At 40.1% G+C, this 19,020-nt stretch overlaps 1 protein-coding gene across 2 annotated transcripts in view; it reads right to left on the bottom strand.

Annotated features, from left to right (window-relative positions):
- The window catches only part of LOC134289694 (uncharacterized), a 98,740-nt gene extending 96,241 nt beyond the window's left edge, over positions 1-2,499 (bottom strand). For both annotated transcript variants that reach the window (XM_062855973.1, XM_062855971.1), the window contains exon 1: positions 1,945-2,499. The gene's annotated coding sequence lies outside the window, so the exon portion shown is untranslated. The remainder of the gene's footprint in view (positions 1-1,944) is intronic.
- Positions 2,500-19,020: the final 16,521 nt, after the last annotated feature.

Genomic DNA, 19,020 nt, shown 5'->3' on the forward strand with positions numbered 1-19,020 from the left:
AGTAGGAGGTACTAACACTTTCACACCGTAAACATTAGAATTAGAGTATGGCGTCCTTGGTAAAAATTGTAGGAAAAACACTAAATAATATACAAGTTTGCCGAATATCACATTTTAATATTAGGATTTTGAGCTGAATTATAGGCAAATGAGTCAAACGTTTACCCGGGTATCGAAAAAATCCTCGGATAGCTGTGTGATAACTGCAAAATTGTTGCTCTTAGCGGACTTGTTTGTAGTTTAAAAGTATTGCGGTTAAAGCATTTGCACCGAGCAAACGCCTGCTGTGGTGAAAAAAAATCTACCCTTGAACAAGTGGTTTGGGTGCTTTCCGCTGCTAGGAAACTTTTGTTTTTTTTTTTTACTTTTTCCTTCAAGCTCTGGGATGAGAACAGTAAAGCATGGATCGGAGTGATATGTGGAGGATTTATGCATCTGTCAATGGTATGCAACACAAGACTGTGTCAGTGCGCGACGTGTATAATGACCGAGCAGTAACTGAAAATGTGCTAAACAGTATCATTGAAGATGTACTAAGAAACAGTATTAACGTCGATTATGACGGACAATCAGTCGGACCACAAACACTGGATGAGGATAAGAAGGCCCTTAAGGAGCTTCATGGATTTAAACGCAGGTACGATTCAGTTTAACCCACATGTGGCCGGCAGGGTACCCTGGTACCCAGCACCCATTTAAAATACACGGTGTAGAAAAAAGCAAAAAGTTTGCCGGCCACATAACGGTAAAACAATAATGAACTTTAAGAAATATTGCGGAGATCCCACCTGTTTAGACTCCTACACGAAAACGAATTGCGTGGGTTTTTCTTGCGTGAGTCCACAGATATAAAAACCGACCGTGGCCTGGTGAACATTTGACGTTGCGTTGTTGACTACACTTTTGGCGATAGTTTTGCATTGTAAATAAACAATAATAATGAACAATCGCTGAAAATGAGCACAATCATGTTTTGCGCTGGAATCTATAAATCTCCACAATGGTCAAAAATATCAAAACATAGTTTTCCGGTGGCACCAATTACGCGCAACGCTGGACCGTGAACGCTGAGACCTGATAAGTATGAACGTTTGGAAAAATTGGAGGATTGTCGTTCAAGACTGACGAAGATGACATTCTACTAAATGCTCGGCACTGGAATGAAGTTACGCTTTAGTCATCAAGTTATCACGGTAGGATTATTCACCAAAACCTAGAAAGCACATAATGGTCTGTTATTTGAATCTCTCGTTTCCCAGTATAAATTTTACACACACCGAATGATTTTTCGCATTGTTAAAACTAATTTTTAAAATTTAATTGTCTATTCTCTATACGTCGTCTTGATTCTTTTTTGTTGAGCGATATTGTGTAATCTTTATTTTATCATGCATTTCTCCCCTTATCAATTAAGCTAATATAAAGAATTCTTTAAAAGCAACACAATACTTGTTTTTATTCTTCTAGTAAATCTTTCATGTATCTACACATAGAACCTGCACCACCACAGCCATTGCGCAACAAAGATCAATATCGACTTGCCCAGGTTCCAGCAGCAGCAACAACAACAACATCAACAACAGCGCTGACTAGTAATGCAATCGATAAAGAGAACCAAAACATTCCACCCATCTTGCCCCCGCTGACATCAGCGTGGCTTGAGCTTGCTTGGGGTGTAGCGTAGAAGATTTCAGCGAAATGTTTTGATCACCAGTCCAGTCGCTGGCGATTTTCTACCCTACTCAACTCAACTCATAAACAGACCAGAGTCGTCGGTATTGGTATGTTTACCAACCCGATAAATACAAATATCGCATGTTTTTGTAGACTTGAAGCAGCAGATGGAAGACTATAGTTGTTTTGCCCCGCGGGACTAAAATTCATATTCGAGTATTATTGTAATATGTACTTCGAGTACTACTAACAAGTCATATGTGTACTTACTCAGCGTTTAACACCGACTTAGGTGGACGATGATGATGATGAAAAAAGTAGCACGATTATATCATCTACTTTATGTGTTTCACGTTCAAACTTGTCCGAGGATGGAAAAAACAGATGATTTCCTTTGTTTTTATTTTTAAATATGGCTCCCCGGAGCTGGGATGCCCCGTCGATCACTTCCGCCAGCAGGTGCACTAATTGTTTTTGGTTCAGCAAATGTTAATATTTCACAGTAGAAACTGTTCAGAGTTTTAATTATTACAAGCTAAAATGATATTTATACAGTATTTGATCAAACTCTATCTTTTTCAAAACAATGTGTTTTCGTTAAGAAGTGACAAATAAGTTCAAGTTCAATATCAACAGTATGTTTTCAAAACAGTTTGATACCACTTTCAATAGCCAAATATAAGCCCGTCAATCAACTTGAATGTTTCTAAACATTCGCTCGGTGCTGAATTTTCACTTTCAAGCTTGCACTTTTCCACGCTATCACTTGCGGAGCACAAACATTATACGGCCATCTTTGAATCGCACAGACTTTGGTATGAAAATGAATGACTCGATGTTTACGATTCTGATGAATATAAAAATATTCTTTTATTCCGAACTTAACCGAGCGTGCAATCGCACAACTACACACGCTACACGGAGAACGTGTTTTTACTTCGCTACTCTACGACACGAGTGAATGAACTCCAACACTAGCAAACGATTGGACGCTGCAGTGTGCGTGCCGCTGCCTCAAAATGCTTCTTTTATCAACAACAACACTCAATTTGTGCAAATAATTCATACAAACAGAGGCAGAGTGTGCGCATGCGTACAGCGCAGCATGGCGTGGACCCCGATAAAATCGAAAATAATAACAAAAACAAAGGTATTTTGGTTGAAATAAATTATTGAACTACTCACAAATAATATTTTGTAGCCATTGTTGAGAATTGGTAATGCTTTTTATTAGAGGAAAATATTTAAAAAAAAAATCAACATTTATCATGTTACAAAAAAAAATTCCAGAACTTCAAGCAAGTCATGTTTGCAAACAATAATGTATGTCATATCGATAAAGCGCAGATGAGGGTGCTCCCACGTTTTTCCACGTTGCCATTGCGGCCCGTTCACTTCGGGTTGTTTTGATCTGTCCGTCCGGTCGCCTATTCCATTCCGTAGGTATCGGTATGCAATGTGCGCTTCCTTTTCCTCTTTGTTCTATGGCTCGTTCGAGTTAGCTCACCAACACTAGGAACACACTACATTGAAACCGCATCCAAACATCGCATCATGTTCTATGTTTTTGTAGCTTTTAGAAAGCTTTCAAGCACGTTTGGAAGGTATAAAAAAGTTTGCATTTGACTCAAACAAATGCTATAATACTGTTTCCGTTTATATTAGGCATGCGTTTTAGAACTTTGACACTTTCTTGTACAAATGTTGGATCACATTTTTAAGTTCACAAAGTTACAAAGTTGAAATTACATACCACATATCACGCTTTACATCAACAAGTAGGAGAAAAAAATCCCAAAGAAAACCCGGGAAGCATCAATGGAGGAATCCCTGAAAGAATCCAGAAAGGAATCCCGGGAGGAATCTTTGATGAAGGAGAAATTTTAAAGAAATCTCGGAAGCAATCCTTTAAGCTTTCCCATTCATCTATCATCTTTTTGGCTGTTCGAGCCCGTAGTTGATCATCAACATTAACTTCTTTACTCGATCAGCCTAGATAGTGTAGTGTCGGTAGCGATTGCCTCAATTGGCTAAGAATTACACTACGGGCCGCCTGTTCCGGTGGTAAAAGTCCACTAACTGGTGACCCCTAATTCATGGGGTGATGCGGTTATATGCTTATTGCATACCGTGCCTAGGAATGAATGGTTAGAAGGGTCTAATATACACCTAACCGCTAACGGAGCCTGTGGAGTACCAGGGCCCCTTCCACAGTATTTTGCCCTTACTGCGCAAGCCGGAGCAATGGTGCAGTGGACCAGTGAACAATTAGCTGCCCTTCTCTAGTCTCAAACTTAAGGTCAAAGGGCGGGATTACGAAGATGATGTTAATTTGGGTGTGATTGCGAAGAGTTTAATCTTGCATTGTATGGGTAGTGGCTGGTTAGGCTAACTCCGATCAATCTTCAGTATAAAAGAACACCTACGATCAATCTTTGCAGACTTATGCTAATGGTACAGTTCAAGTGGCCTTATTCCAAGAACCTTACTTTTGTAAGGGGAATTTCCATCTAGGAAACCTAGTTTGCACCTAGCAGTGTTTGCTACTTTCAGTAAAAATAAAATGGCAAACTCGCGTGTCATGCCTCGAGCCTGTGTGCTTGTCAACAAAGCAATCGTTGCTACACTCGTCTCTGTACTAACCCCCAGAGACGTATCTGTTATCACAATTGATGCTTCTGTTGAAAATTTCAACAGTAAATACGTCTATTGTTCGGTGTATTTACCACATGATGGACCGGCCCCTACGGATGCGTTCAAACCGTTCAAACAAGTAATTGTATACTGCACTTCAAAAGGCCTTCCGCTTATTGTTGGCAGTGATGCTAATGCTCACAATATCATCTGGGGTAGGTCAGACATTAACTTGAAAGGCTCCAGTTTGATGGAATACTTAAGTAGTACAGATCTTGGAGGACTTAACTTAGGTAACCACCCTATCTTCATAGTATCTGCTAGAGAGGAAGTGATAGACATAACGCTTTGCTCTAACAGAATAAGTCACGAGTTGACCAATTGGCATGTGTCAAATGACCATCGCTACATCTTTTTTGAACATGTAAATGTTACTTCGCAAACTTTGCGTTTTAGGAATCCCTGGTCAACCAACTAGGATGCCTAAAGCTTTTGACCTCTACGTTCTGTGAATACCACAAGGTGGAACTCTGATCTGGCGAAGCTCAGGAAACAATGTAGAAAGAGTTGGAACAGACGACGTTCTACTGGATCGGAGACTTTCAGGCAAGGCCTACCAAAAAAGCTCTCCGATCCGCCTGGAAAATCCTCTATACAAATGTTTCCAGTTTGAGTGAAGTCAGTCAGTTGAACAAAATCCTTGCGAAATCTATGGATTTTCGAGTGAACGAACTTCGTTTGCCACTTCACATTCTTCACTTCACGTTGGCGACTTCACTTTCTCTGATGAGAAAGTTCTGGTGTTTATTCAGCACACACTTCCCCGGATGTGTGGATGAACCTGATGTCTTTTCTTGTAGGGTATCGCGCCACTTGGACGGTGGCTTCTATATTCGTCTGTTTTTCACTATAACTCAGTCAATTTTGAACCAAATGACTTGGAATGTTGTACACGGGTAGATACTATATTTATCACACCGCATTCCAAAAAAGTGTGTCAATTGGTTCAAATTTGACTGAGTTATAGCGGAAAACAGACGAAAATAGAAGCCACCGCCCAAGTGGCGCGATTCCCTAGTTACGATTCTTTAGCTTCAGCTCGGAGTATCATAACTATGGAATTGATTTAGAGGGCTTTGCTTCTTTCAAATCTCCTGAAGAAGATGGGATATATCTTATTTTGCTTCAGAAGGGATTAGATTATTTCAAGAATGTTTTTTTTTCGCTCTCCCGTTTAGTGTGATTTGGTGATAATTTGGATGGTGCTACGCCATCCGGAAGAGGCACGCGTGTGTTGCAATTCGGACGATGGTGAAGCCAAATGGCTTGTGATAGAACGGTGCGGTGTTGACTCGAGTTGAAGATGGGGCTGCAATTAACATCCGGTGAAGACGGATTAATTCACTTGGTTAGCCAATGTGTGGGACATTTTGGTGAAATTTCAATTCAATAAAGTGATTCAATTAAAACGCACCGACGAGTCGCCACCATTGGCAAGTGACTTCAGTTAGGATCCCAATATTTCCGCTGTAATCGTCGACCGTCACACTATTGATCCAGTAGTTGCTCGGGCACTGGCAGTTGGGGTTTAAGTCGTCAAGCTTCTAAAACCACTTAAGTATTTATAATAGTGGAACATATCACGAATGACGAATGTAGAAAATCAGCGGTAAATTAAAGAAAATGTGTGAAAATTTAGTGTAAATGTGTCCCTCACACACGGAGAATCAAAGGAATTTCTTCCAAGACCCCATGTAAACAACAACAGCTGCGTGTGTGATGGTGGTGAGACGAGGAGAAAGCCTGACTGCGCTGTAATGTCGATCTCGTTAACACTGAAGAACAGCAGTTTCCAGATATGTTGGTGAGAACGTTTCAAACTACAACCCCTTTAGGGGGCGCTTATAAACTTCAAAAACTAATTTTTGGTTACGCAACGTTTCCTTCGTAGTTTATTTCATTTCAGAGAGCGAGTAAAGCATTAAGCCTAGGCATTAGGGCCAGGACACGGACCAAATACCTGTGTTCCATCCCAGGAAGCGAAGGATCAAGGGGTGACATTAACCTTCTTAGCATCGTCACCCCCATCGATTTTCACGTATTTTGCATTCTAAAAAGTTGAGCGGTTGGTACGAGATGTCCCCACTCAAAAGCTTAATTGTTAAACCACAACGCTGCACAGTAGGCCTGGCCGCTTTAATGTTTGTAATGCATTCCTGATGTACTGCAAACATTAATAATGACAAGAAAAATGTAGAATTAGTCGATTCTATCATTTTCCAGGATTCTTTCAATGAATGGCTGTGTATGTGTAGACTAGACTAGACTAGACTAGAAGGGATTAGATTATTTCAAACATGTTTTGATAAAAAAAAAACTACTTGGTAACAGTTTTGCTACAGAGTATATTCCCCAATCTTAGCGGGATATTACTGTAAATTTATTCCAAAAGTGGGTCTAGCGTCGTATGAAGAAGCAAAGAGTTTCAGACATATCAGTTATATCTCTTTTCTTCTGAAATGCTTAGATCGCATTGTTGATCATCACATCCGTGATGACCCTAAACACCCCCCCTCCCCCCCTCGTGGCTACGCCAGTGCCAAGTATATCAAATGGATTGACACAATATTGGCGTATGGATGTCTTGTGTGGTGGCAAAAGGGCGAAGTGAGAACAATCCCATCAAAATTAGGCCATCTCCAAAGGATGTTCTCAATGGCGATGTCTGGAGCGTTCTCATCAACTCCCACGGCAGCACTTAAAATTCTCTTTGACGTTGCCCACTACACATTTATCTTGAACAAAAAGCACTTTCTTGCACTTACCGCCTTACTCGGTTTACTAGAGGAAACTCCTGTGAACCGCAGATCAACACACACCTTGTTGTTTCCACCAATGGTGAATTGGGACAAAATGGTCTTTACTCCACGTGATCTTACAATTACTTGTTATTTTCCATATAGGGGAACTTACGTATTCTCGGCAGTTTTGTTCTCTTCGTCATGGGGGATTTTTTGAAACCTGTAGGTCTCAGAGTTGGCCTTAAATCCTTCCCAACCAAGCTGAGTTATATGCCAAAATTTCAGGCAATTCTGCCCACAAAAACCCCCCATGACGAAGAGAACAAACCTGTCGAAAATACCCATCGTCACCCTAGAACATTTTCCATGAAATTCTCTTTTAGAGCTGGTGTCCACTCTCGTGAGCTAAGGCTACATCAGTCTTATCCACTTGGTAGACACTGCATCATTTTTTAGGCTAAGATTTCATGTGCAGAGTGCAATTAGCACTGCAGCAGCACGTAATGGGCAAAGTCATATACTTCTGTGCAGATAGCCAGGCTGCTATTAAGCACTTGCTTCAGTCAACTCTAGGTCGAAGTTAGTTATCGCTTGTCGAACTCAAATCCAGGAGCTGAATTCAGTAAATGCGCTTCACCTTACATGGGTACCTGCCCGAATAAAAATACAGTAGAAAAACCGAATGTTGTATTGTAACAGTATTATTTAGAACCATATTGTTACAATAAACATAACTGTAAAAATAAAAAAATACAAAAACAATAAGATGTAATGTAGACACCATACAGTGAATTGTAAATAAGATTTTTACAATATACTATACGTGTTGAGGCCATTATCAAGCTGGTGGGGTGTTTACAACCCAACTAGAACCCACACAAACCGCATCCGCACAATTCCAAAACTCACTGTACCTTTTGCATTGTTTTCCTTTGAATTGATCCCAATTGACTTATTGTATAACAGACTCAATATTGTTTTCAATACTTTAAAACAACAATACAGTACCAGAGCATTATATACGGTTACAATAGAGTGGAGTTGATTATATATAAGACACCATGTAATGTAGCGAATCAGTTGTGAATATACCGTGAAGGGGTGTAGATCGTACCCACCGGCCTTTTATTCTTTCCCCTCCGTTGGATATCGCGTGAACAATACGGATTGTTAAGTATTGTAAGAATATAAAAAATATTTTTCTCCATATATATTTTTTTACAAAACCATACATTTTATTGTAAATGAATTGTTAGAAATACTGATACGTGGGCTTTATTATACCGTACATTGTATGGTACACGTATGGTTTCAAGCAATAAAATGTGCCGTAAATATATTGTTTTTAATTGAATTTCACTACGGGTTATAAATTTAATCATGGTTTTGGAATGGTTCTCTTTTGTTAAGTTGTATTGTTTTACATTAGATAAACCATATAATGTTATATTATCTCGTCATGTTCCTTCGTTAATGGCAGTTCTAGCCAAACTAACCTAAACTCGTCTAAGTCTGAGTAGCCTCTGATTGCATTACCAGTTGAAGCTTAGGCTCCCATGTCCCACCAGCCAGATAACTGTGTTTTGCAAACTAAGCATTATTTGTGGCAACACTTTGAGCGGCATGATGGAACTATGCCTAGCGCGCTAAGTTACATTAGACCACTAATGTAGTTGCATGAAGTGGGTGACGAGGTACATAAGTATCATTACAGCGTGTTTAACCGTTATTGAGATATTGAGGCTCCGGTTTGACTGAACTATGAAATATGTACATAACAACTCATGAGAAAACTGTCAAGTTCGATTCAACTATAAGTTAGGTTAAAAAGCGAAAACGAACTTATATCAGAAGTCGTTTCAGTGTCCAGTTCAGTCCTTATGTTAAAAATGGCTCTACGTCAAAGATAAATCGCATTTAATTTGGTTGTGGTACAAGGCAAGTTCACATGAGAGAAGAAGAGAAAGAATAGTGTTGAACTCATCCACTGATTTACGGTAATCTGGCCTGCGTCTTTCCGGGTTGACCAACATTCGTATTCCTCTCATCGCACTCTACATACCTAGCCCGCCATATCTCATGGATATGCAGTCCTTAGGACACCTGGTTTACCACTATTTAAACATTGTATTGATTTTAAAAAGATGTTTCAACTTATACACTTTTTTCTTTTTCATTTCCTTTGCAACAAATATGTCACGAACATGAACAAAACAAAGCACGGAAAAAACTAATAAACTGAATAAATAATTAAAAATGCACGGAAAAAGATTGTTTCGGAATAGTGAATGGTTCAAACGTAAGAAAAACAGTATAATATATTGTTACATAAAGATCGGATATAAATGTATAGTAGCTACCAATGTGTGCAGCTTTTAGCGAACCATTCCATTACAATACACTATATTGCAGCTGGTACACTGTATGGTACAGGAATGGTTTTCACCAAATACCCTATGGTTAGTTTTTATCCGGGTGGCCATTCGCTGAAAAAGAAATGGCTGATGAGTACGCTCGCACTGGAGCATCACATGACTTCATTGGCCCTGAGCCAGTTATTCAGATATCGAAGTGTTGGGTTAAGCTTCAGATTGACACCTGGGCTGCCACTCAGCACAAACAATATTGGAATAGTTTGGAGTCATGTCGTCGAACAAAATTGTATTATACTGAGCCATCTCCAGGGGTGGTGAAGTATCTAACAAATCTTTCTAAGCAGAATTTCAGCATGCTGATCAAAGCATTGATTGGCCACTGTCGACTCAGCTCTTATATGGGAAATATTCAGCAAGCTGATTCATTTGTATGTGTTAGCTGTGAATCGGATTATGAATCTTCGTATCATTTGATATGACACTGTCCAGTTTTTGCGCAACTGCGTTTTCGAGAGCTCGGTAAACACCTATTAAATGGAATAGACTCCAGAAACCTGAATCTTCAGGACGTTCTGTTGTTTTTGACCCGCTGTCTCCCGTAGCTTCCCGATTTTCGCGGTATGGACGATGGTTGGTTCTCTCAGCAGCTGATGCAGCTCGTGGATCCTTCGCCTTCTCCAAGTCCCGTCTTCCATTTGCACTCCGCCGTAGATGGTACGCAACACCTCCCGTTCGAAAACTCCAAGGGCGCGTTGGTCCTCTGCATGTAGGGTCCATGTTTCGTGCCCATAGAGGACAACCGGTCTAATCAGCGTTTTGTAGATAGTTAACTTCGTGTTACGGCGAACTTTATTCGATCGTAGAGTTCTGCGGAGTCCAAAGTAAGAACGATTTCCTGCCACAATGCGCCTCTGAATTTTTCTGCTGGTGTCGTTGTCGGCGGTCACCAGTGAGCCCAAGTAGGGTAAAAGCCCCCTTCTTCGGCCTAGTACCTATATTCATCTCATTTTGTCTCAAGGACTAGAGATGTGCGCCGTCGAGATTTATTACTTCACGCCGCCGGATGTTTTGATTTTCTAGCACGCCGCCAGCTTAAAACTCATCACGCCGCCGAACTTAGAATTTCCCCAATAATCTTCAGAAAATAATCGATTTAAGTTTAAACGTTCCCAAAATGAATGCATGTCATTCATTGCCGAATAAACAAAATATTTCGTTCAATGATCCTGTTGAGATTTTAGTTACTTTTTAGTCACTTATATATCATCATATAAAAATCCTAGCAAATATCATATTCTTCACACAAGGTGTATAAAGCATGCAATGACAGCATGCATGCTTTTCCCCGCGTGACGTCATAACGACGTTCGTTTATAATTGAGGGGGTTAGAAGCAAAGAGGTGTATGTGACAAAAACCCACTTTCAAGTAAATGAGGTTTAAAATTTTTCGTCAATTTTTCATTACATACATACAAAATGTGAGGAATTTCAAAATCAACCCAATTTTCTCCGATGTAATGAAATCTGAAGAATTCAGGTTCTAATAATTCAATTCATGCCATAACTTAAGAATTATTTTATGGATTTTTTTTATTTATTATGGAACGTTTAATTGTCTGCCGCACTATATACGAGTGCGCAATTACAAGTTACTACACTAAAACCTCAATTTATGCACATGGCTGTGTTGGAAGTTAGGTAGCGTTGAGCGCTCGGATAGCGTCGAACCTTCAGGTACGAGTTTGGAGTGTTGGAGCGAGGTAGATTTGTTGGCGTAGGTATGTTGTTATTGAAGAAGATTGAACAATTGTATATACCTGGAATGAATAAAGAGTGTAGCAGTTGCTGATTGAGGTATCAGTCGGCAGCTGTCTAGTTTGATGGAAGATGTCTCGCGTTCTATTTTCATTGTAATTTAGAAACAGGCATCGACGGAGCTAGCCTCGCTATGGCCTGCGTGGCCATGGTGGACTAGCCTCCAACAGGCTGGGGGTGCATAAATTAAAAAAGGCATAAAATGAGGGAAATTTGTGCATAAAAAAAACAACGCTTCCGTAACGCCTCTGAATCCCGCCGAAAATGCTCTGAAACTTCCTGAAATGGCTCCAAAATCCCTCTAAAATCTCCTAGGACCCAATGTAACGCATCTGAACCCCCACTTGCACCCGTTTAACGCACGTGAGATCCTCGGAAACCCCCGAAAACGTACCAGTAACGCCTCCAAACCCCGTCGAAAATCCTCTGAAACTCTCTGCAATGCTTTCGAAAACCCCCTCAGACCCCCGAAAACCCCCCGGAGATCTCCTGGTACCTCGCGGAAGCCCCTGGGAACCCCCTGAAACTCCCCTGTGACTTCCATTTGCTCATCCTTATAAACACCCTTTAGCCGCCGTTGCAATAGTTACCGTCATTATTAAATATTCTTATGCACAATATTGGTTACTTTCCCTTAATTTATGCAGGTCATAAAAAAAGGTGCATAAATTAAAAAGTGCATTAAAATAACATGCATAAATAGAGGTTTTAGTGTATTTACATTCTCATATGCAAAGTATAGTTTGTTAAAATGTTTCGCTATATGAGATGTAAAAGAGCGAAATATTGAATTCTCATTTTTAACGCCGCCGCCGCCGACGACCAAAAATGATGTTTTAACCGCGGCGCACATCTCTGCTGAAGCACCAAAGCAAGCATCACAGCGGTGCCAGACATCAAGAAACAAGTAGTTAATTGAATGAGATTTGGTCACTACAAATACGATGTTTTTTCAATCAGAATATGGTCGTTTCTTGGTTTAACATCTTGGTAATCGAACTTCTATGCAAATCGATCAATAATTTCATTTTCCAACGCCATTTCTTTCAAAATATTTGGTTTGGTTTTCATCTAAATATGCTGCTACCGCTCAAGCTTTACGAACTATCACCCAGTTCGGCAGCACTGATTTGCCAATCAGCTGTGAATGTATGTGTGTGCAAAACGTGGGGAGCGAGCATAGACGATTCGTCGCGCCGCACATTGTTGTGACTTCTTCTTTTGCGAGAGAGGAAAACAATCACAATGAAACTGTCACCTGCTAGGGAAAGGGAGTGCGTTAGTGGGTGAGTGCAGAATGCTCTACGATGAGAAAATGTGAGAGTGGTTGTGGATTTGCTGTAAATACTGTTGAGATGAATAAGGGGCCACTCGGTGGACCGCGATGAGATGAAAATTTTACGGTGTGCTGAAGATAGGTGCGAGTGGCTCGCGATTTGTGATCGCAATTAAATCAAATATTGAAGGTAAATCCCACTCTAGTGCATCGTAAGATCAACAGTGGAAGTGAGCACGTGTGTTAAAGGTTTGTATCATTAAGTTTGAAGCGTATACATTGCGCTGTGAGTGATTTTTCATGTTGCACATCCTTAATGAGACTAAGATAGGCACAAATACCCTACACGAATTCTTCAACCGCCTCGATTTCATCACCGTCGATATAAACTCGGGGTGGCGGGCGCGGTGATTCCTCCCTGGAGCCCTTTGCCATCATGTACTTTGTCTTCGACACATTAATGACTAATCCGATTTGTCTGGCTTCACTCTTTAGTCGGATGTACCCCAGACAACCAGTAATCGTATAAGATGTTGCATAAGATGATAAAGCGGAGGCCATATGCGGCATGCCTCCATTTAGGCGCATGTAAAATGTAGGGGAGACTGAGGGGACTTGATCCCTGGGGAGACTTGTTCCCCCCATATTTGCTCGGAATCAAAAACATTTTTCTTCTAGCATATTTTTTTTCAAAACTACTCCTGGACAAACGACTATGTTTTGGCTACAAGTGATTTCGAATGTACATTGTATTATTTTTTAACGGCCGATGGTTTATTTTCAGTTCTTCAGAAATCTTTTAGGCGATTCCGAAAAATCTCAATAACTTTGTGAAAATTGAACCAAACCGTGTCAAAATTTCACAGCACATAGTTTAAATAGAATACTTTCAAACTTATTTATCCAAATATGGCTGTTGTTAACATATTATAATTAATTCAACAACAGTGACATGGGGAGACTTGATCCCTCGAGGATTACACACACATTATACATGTGAAAAATAAAATTCTATTCGGAAGCCTCTATTTACTTGGAACTCTAGTCTATTCAACGATAAAATGTGTCAGATAATTATAACTTTAGTACAAACCAAGAGAAGGGGGATCAAGTCTCCCCCTTTTTAAAATACGGCATATCCTTAAAAAATTAGGGAAATCTTACAATTACAAACACTCCATATTCATCAAAAATACAAGAAAACTCGAAAATGAATAGGAAGACTCTGGAATTATTTTTCCTTTAAATAAACCATGTGCTCAAAGGGGGATCAAGTGTCACCCATTTTTGAAAAATACATCATAAAACATGCCTCCATAAAAACACAATTTTGAAAACTTTAACAATAATTTAAAGGCCTTCTGTTGTGTATTAACTTGCAATAGACGTTTACCTGCCATTTTGTACGGAAATCGGATTTAGTTTTGTGTTTTTTCTTAAAGTTTCAGGTAATTTACGAGCAATAATATCAATATCATCAGCGAAACCAAGCAGCTGAACGGACTTCGTGAAAATCGTACCACTCGTGTTAATCTCCGCTCTCCTAATTACATCCTCTAACGCAATGTTGAACAGCAGCACGAAAGACCATGCGTAACCCTCTGCGAGATTCGAAGGAACTCGAGAGTGTCTCTGATACTCGAACTACGCACATCACTCGATCCATCGTCGCTTTGAACAATCGTATCAGTTTATCCGGGAATTCGTATTCGTGCATAATCTGCCATAGCTATTCTCGATCGATTGTATCATACGCCGATTTGAAATCGATGAACAAGTGATGTGTGGGCACGTTGTATTCGCGGCATTTCTGCAACACCTGGCGGATGGTGAACATCTGGTCCGTTGTAGCGCGTTCACTCATAAATCCAGCCTCATATCGCCCCAAGAATTTGTATGCAATCGGTGATAGACGGCGGCATAAAATTTGAGAGAGTATCTTGTGGGCTGCCCTCAGTAGTGTGATCGCGCGGTAGTTCCCGCAATCCAACTTGTCGCCACACGATACTTTCCATCTATTCCTCCTCCCAAATCTTAGTAATGGCCCAGTGTAGTGCTCTCACCAGTGCTCTCCACCGTATTTTAGAAGCTCGCTTGGTAGTTGATCTGCTCCAGCGGCTTTATTGTTTTTCAAACGGCCAACCTCCTTCTCAATCTCTTGGAGGTCAGGGGCCGGAAGTCTTTCGTCCTGTTTTTGACCCGCTGTGGTAAGGAGCTGTAGACTCTCTTTACGCTTTATGCGTTATTACAGTGTCCTTTTCAGGGAGCTGTTTGAACCCATTGTGGTACGCTTATGCGTCTTTAACGATCCTATTCCCTTACCTGTCCTTGTCTCTGTCCCATCCTTTTTTGCTTCCCTTTTACCTCAGGTAAATGATGAATAGGCTCGTGTTCATGGCGATGGGACAAATTTCCCAAATGGAGGAGAACGTGCCTCTGGAGCCAACCTACTGACACCTGATACCTGTTCCCATTTGAAATCGATGAAGGAATCCTAGAAGGAATCCCTGTAAGACTTCTGGCAAAATCTCTGAAAGAATCTTGGAAAGAATTACTGAAGGACTTCTGCCATCCCTCGAAGAATACTGGGAGGAATACCGGAATGAGTTACATTAGAAATCCTGTGATGAATCCCTACAGGATTCTAGGGAAGAATTATTTACAAGATGAAACATGATAGGCAACTTTTTTCTCTCACAAAAGAGTTCAACAAACTATAACTTTTTATAGAGTGCATCAAAAATTCTTAAATTTTGACTATATGACTCTGTGCCCTTACGGAAAGTTCCTGGAACGACCGAGAATTGAACTCGTCAATTTAAATTCAGGCTGTTTTGGATAAAGCTTCGTTTTTGTCGGCATGTACAGCTGTGCCTAGAACAACTATTTTCCACTGCTGTCGTTTTTTGACCAATTTGTTCCACCCTATGTCTACTATAGTTAACATTTAACCGAAAATATACTGAAATCGAAGAATTTGGTTGGTTTGTGATTTAGGTCCTATTTTTCCCTTGCCGCTTCTTTCAAAAAAAAAGTGAGTGTCCATTTTACCCCGGCAGCAGAAGATATTTCCAAACCTGATATTTAATATAATAAAGAGGAAAGGGCCCATATAGCCGAGGCGGTAAACGCACGGGTATTCAGCATGACCATGCTGAGGGTGACGGGTTCGATTCCCGGTCGGTCCAGGATCTTTTCGTAAAGGAATTTTTTTTGACTTCCTTGGGCATAGAGTATCTTCGTGCCTGCCACACGATATACACATGCAAAATGGTCATTGGCAGAGGAAGCTCTCAGTTAATAACTGTGGAAGTGCTCATAGAACACTAAGCTGAGAAGCAGGCTTTGTCCCAGTGAGGACGTTACGCCAAGAAGAGGAGAGGAGAGGAAAGAGGAAAATATAAACATGTTAAGCATGTAGATCAGACGCGCCAACTTGGTCAAATTATTGGGGGGGGGGCAAAGCCTGATTTTTCTGATTTTTTGTATGGGACAATCGAAAAATCGTCAAATATTGGGGGGGGCGAAAGCATGCTTGCCCCCCCTAAGTTGGCGCCTATGATGTAGATACAGCAAAACTACTTGCATGTGTTCTAGAAATATCAGGTTTTAAACGACCTGCAATAAATTGATCACTAAATCTTATTTTAGAAGGTGTGAAAATTAAATATAATTTCCATGCACAAAAAATGGAGGACGCAACCTTTTCGTGTAAAATCTAGTATAATTTTAATTTTGAATGTTTCTTTCCTGAAACTACGTTTTAGACAAATGGACTATATTCTCTATTCATTAAAAGTTCAAAAAAGTTCGCATATTTCAATATATTGAGGGTGTCCATTCTGCCCCGGGTGTCCATATTGCCCCGCCTACCCCTACGCCAGTGAAACCTGATGTGGAGAACACTCAACGGCTGCATTTGTTCATTAATATTGTTCGTGCAGTTGAAAATCGGAAAATTTGACACGCGAAAATCGATTTTCTCCTAAACCGTATGTCGGACGTACGTCGGGCACAGTGCGCTGGATAGAGGGCCAGGTCCGCTGTCCAGCGCACTACGTCCGACGTTAGGTTTTACGTATGGATGTTGAGAAAATTCAATTGTCGGGTGTGGGGAAACTTCGGGTTTCAACCGCGACGACAATAGATGCATGCCCTGTATAACTCGTGCATCACAATGGTTTATTTTCCCATTTTCACGCTCTTAATTATTAGCTCGTAGGATTGAGGAGACAGAGCAATGGTGTCTTCGGCAAAGTTGACGGGAATGACCAGCGCCATCTTTTGACAGTTAGAGTTTTCGGATCAATCCCCCTAAAAGTGAGATACAAAATTATTTTTTTTAAATTGTTGAGATAGCGGGTTGACGTCTTCGGCAAAGTTGTAGCATTTTTGATTCCAAACAACTTTCCTGAAAACGTCAATGTTGTAATTTTTACTCCAATGGAGATAGAGGCCTGTGTTTGAAAGTTAACCCCAAAAACAGGTTTTTAAGTAAAACATGCATTTGTTGAATTTTTAGACCCATACAAAGTTCTGCAAAGTTGTATGAATCAGTAAAATACGCAACTTTGCCGAAGACATCTAAGCTGTAAGAATTAAATGAGACGAGTTATAGATGAATTTATGATTTTTTTCATCCACTTTTAGGGATAAATATCTTTCTTAGGGGCAAAAAGGTGCAGCTGAGGATACCCTTATCAGAAAGTGCATCTATAGAGCTTTCAAATAAGGGTCAGTTTGTTCGTCCACGATCGTCTACTGAGGAGATATGGCCATAATGAAAAATCTCCTTACTACGATTTAATTGCAATCAAATCTACTTTGACAGAAAAATTCATGGCTACTATGATGAAATAAAAATTAAACAAACTTTCGTCTTATCTTAATAAAAGTTCATTGTGTTGACTTTCTTCATGTAAAATTTCAAATTGCTACAGAAGAACTCTGTTGGCTCTGTGAGAGCGTATTGAACCCTGGTAAGTCCTAATATTTTATTCAATGAATGGGATTTGTACTAAATAGTGGAAATCTTATGAAAAAGGCAGTGGAAAACGTTTTTTAGAACAATTCAGCACCAACATTTCAAAAGGGCGTAACTGCATTTACAACCAATGCCTTCTCACAGAGCTGTGGGTCGTATTTCATTCATCTCACGCAATTCACATCCATTAATCGAAAGAGGAGGATTTTATCTTTCTATTTGTGCTAGTGGATTGCTCGAGAGGGATGGGATACGCTCCACAGCTTTGTGAGAAGGCATTGGTTGTTAATGCAGTTACGCCCTTTTGAAATGTTGGTGCCGAATTTTGGTATTTAAAACATTCAGGACTGTTGCGGAAATTCGCTTAGAGAAGGCTATATATTATTTGATCATAGTAGCCATGTATTTTTCTGTCAACGTAGATTTGATTGCAGTTAAATCGTAGTAAGGACATTTTTTATTATGGTCATATCTCCTCAGTAGACGATCGTGGACGAACAAACTAACCCTTATTTGAAAGCTCTATAAATGTACTTTCTGATAAGGGTATCCTCAGCTGCACCTTTTTGCCCCTAAGAAAGATATTTATCCCTAAAAGTGGATGAAAAAAATCATAAATTCTTCTATAACTCGTCTCATTTAATTCTTACAGCTTTGATGTCTTCGGCAAAGTTGCGTATTTTATTGATTCATACAACTTTGCAGAACATTAGATGGGTCTAAAAATTCAACAAATGTATGTTTTACTTAAAAAACGTGTTTTTGGGGTTAACTTTCAAACACAGGCCTCTATCTCTATTGGAGTAAAAATTACAACATTGACGATTTCAGGAAAGTTGTTTGGAATCAAAAATGCTACAACTTTTCCGAAGACGTCAACCCTCTATCTCAACAATTTAAAAAAAATAATTTTGTATCTCACTTTTAGGGGGATTAATCCGAAAACTCTAACTGTCAAAAGATGGCGCTGGTTATTCCCGTCAACTTTGCCGAAGACACCATTACTCTATCTCGTCAATCCTTCGAGCTATTAATTAAGAGCGTGAAAATGGGAAAATAAACCATTGTGGCATGGTGGCCTCACAATTAGGTCTGAAACGTGGAGCTTCATCGTCAATGTCATCAAAAGTCAATACGGCCAGAAATTCAGGACTAAAAGTGGAGGTGGGTCGCCACATTCTACGCATGGGTAGGAACGAAATCTGCAACCCAGCGTTAGACTGGAATCCCGCAAGACATCGCAGGGGAGGTAGGGCCAGAGGCTCACGATAGCGCAGTTTTAGTAGAGAATTAAAAAAAAGTGGATGAAGAATAAATCGATAGCTGATCATCAGTGCGGACCACGGCATAAATGTTGTACACCGTGGTGAGGACGAAGATGTCGGCCTCCTAGATCAGACCACCATATGAACAAGACTTAAATGAAATAGTAATAAACAAACAATAAAACCATCTTTCAG

Source organism: Aedes albopictus, chromosome 3 (genome assembly GCF_035046485.1).
Source record: "Aedes albopictus strain Foshan chromosome 3, AalbF5, whole genome shotgun sequence".
Lineage (NCBI taxonomy): Eukaryota > Metazoa > Arthropoda > Insecta > Diptera > Culicidae > Aedes > Aedes albopictus.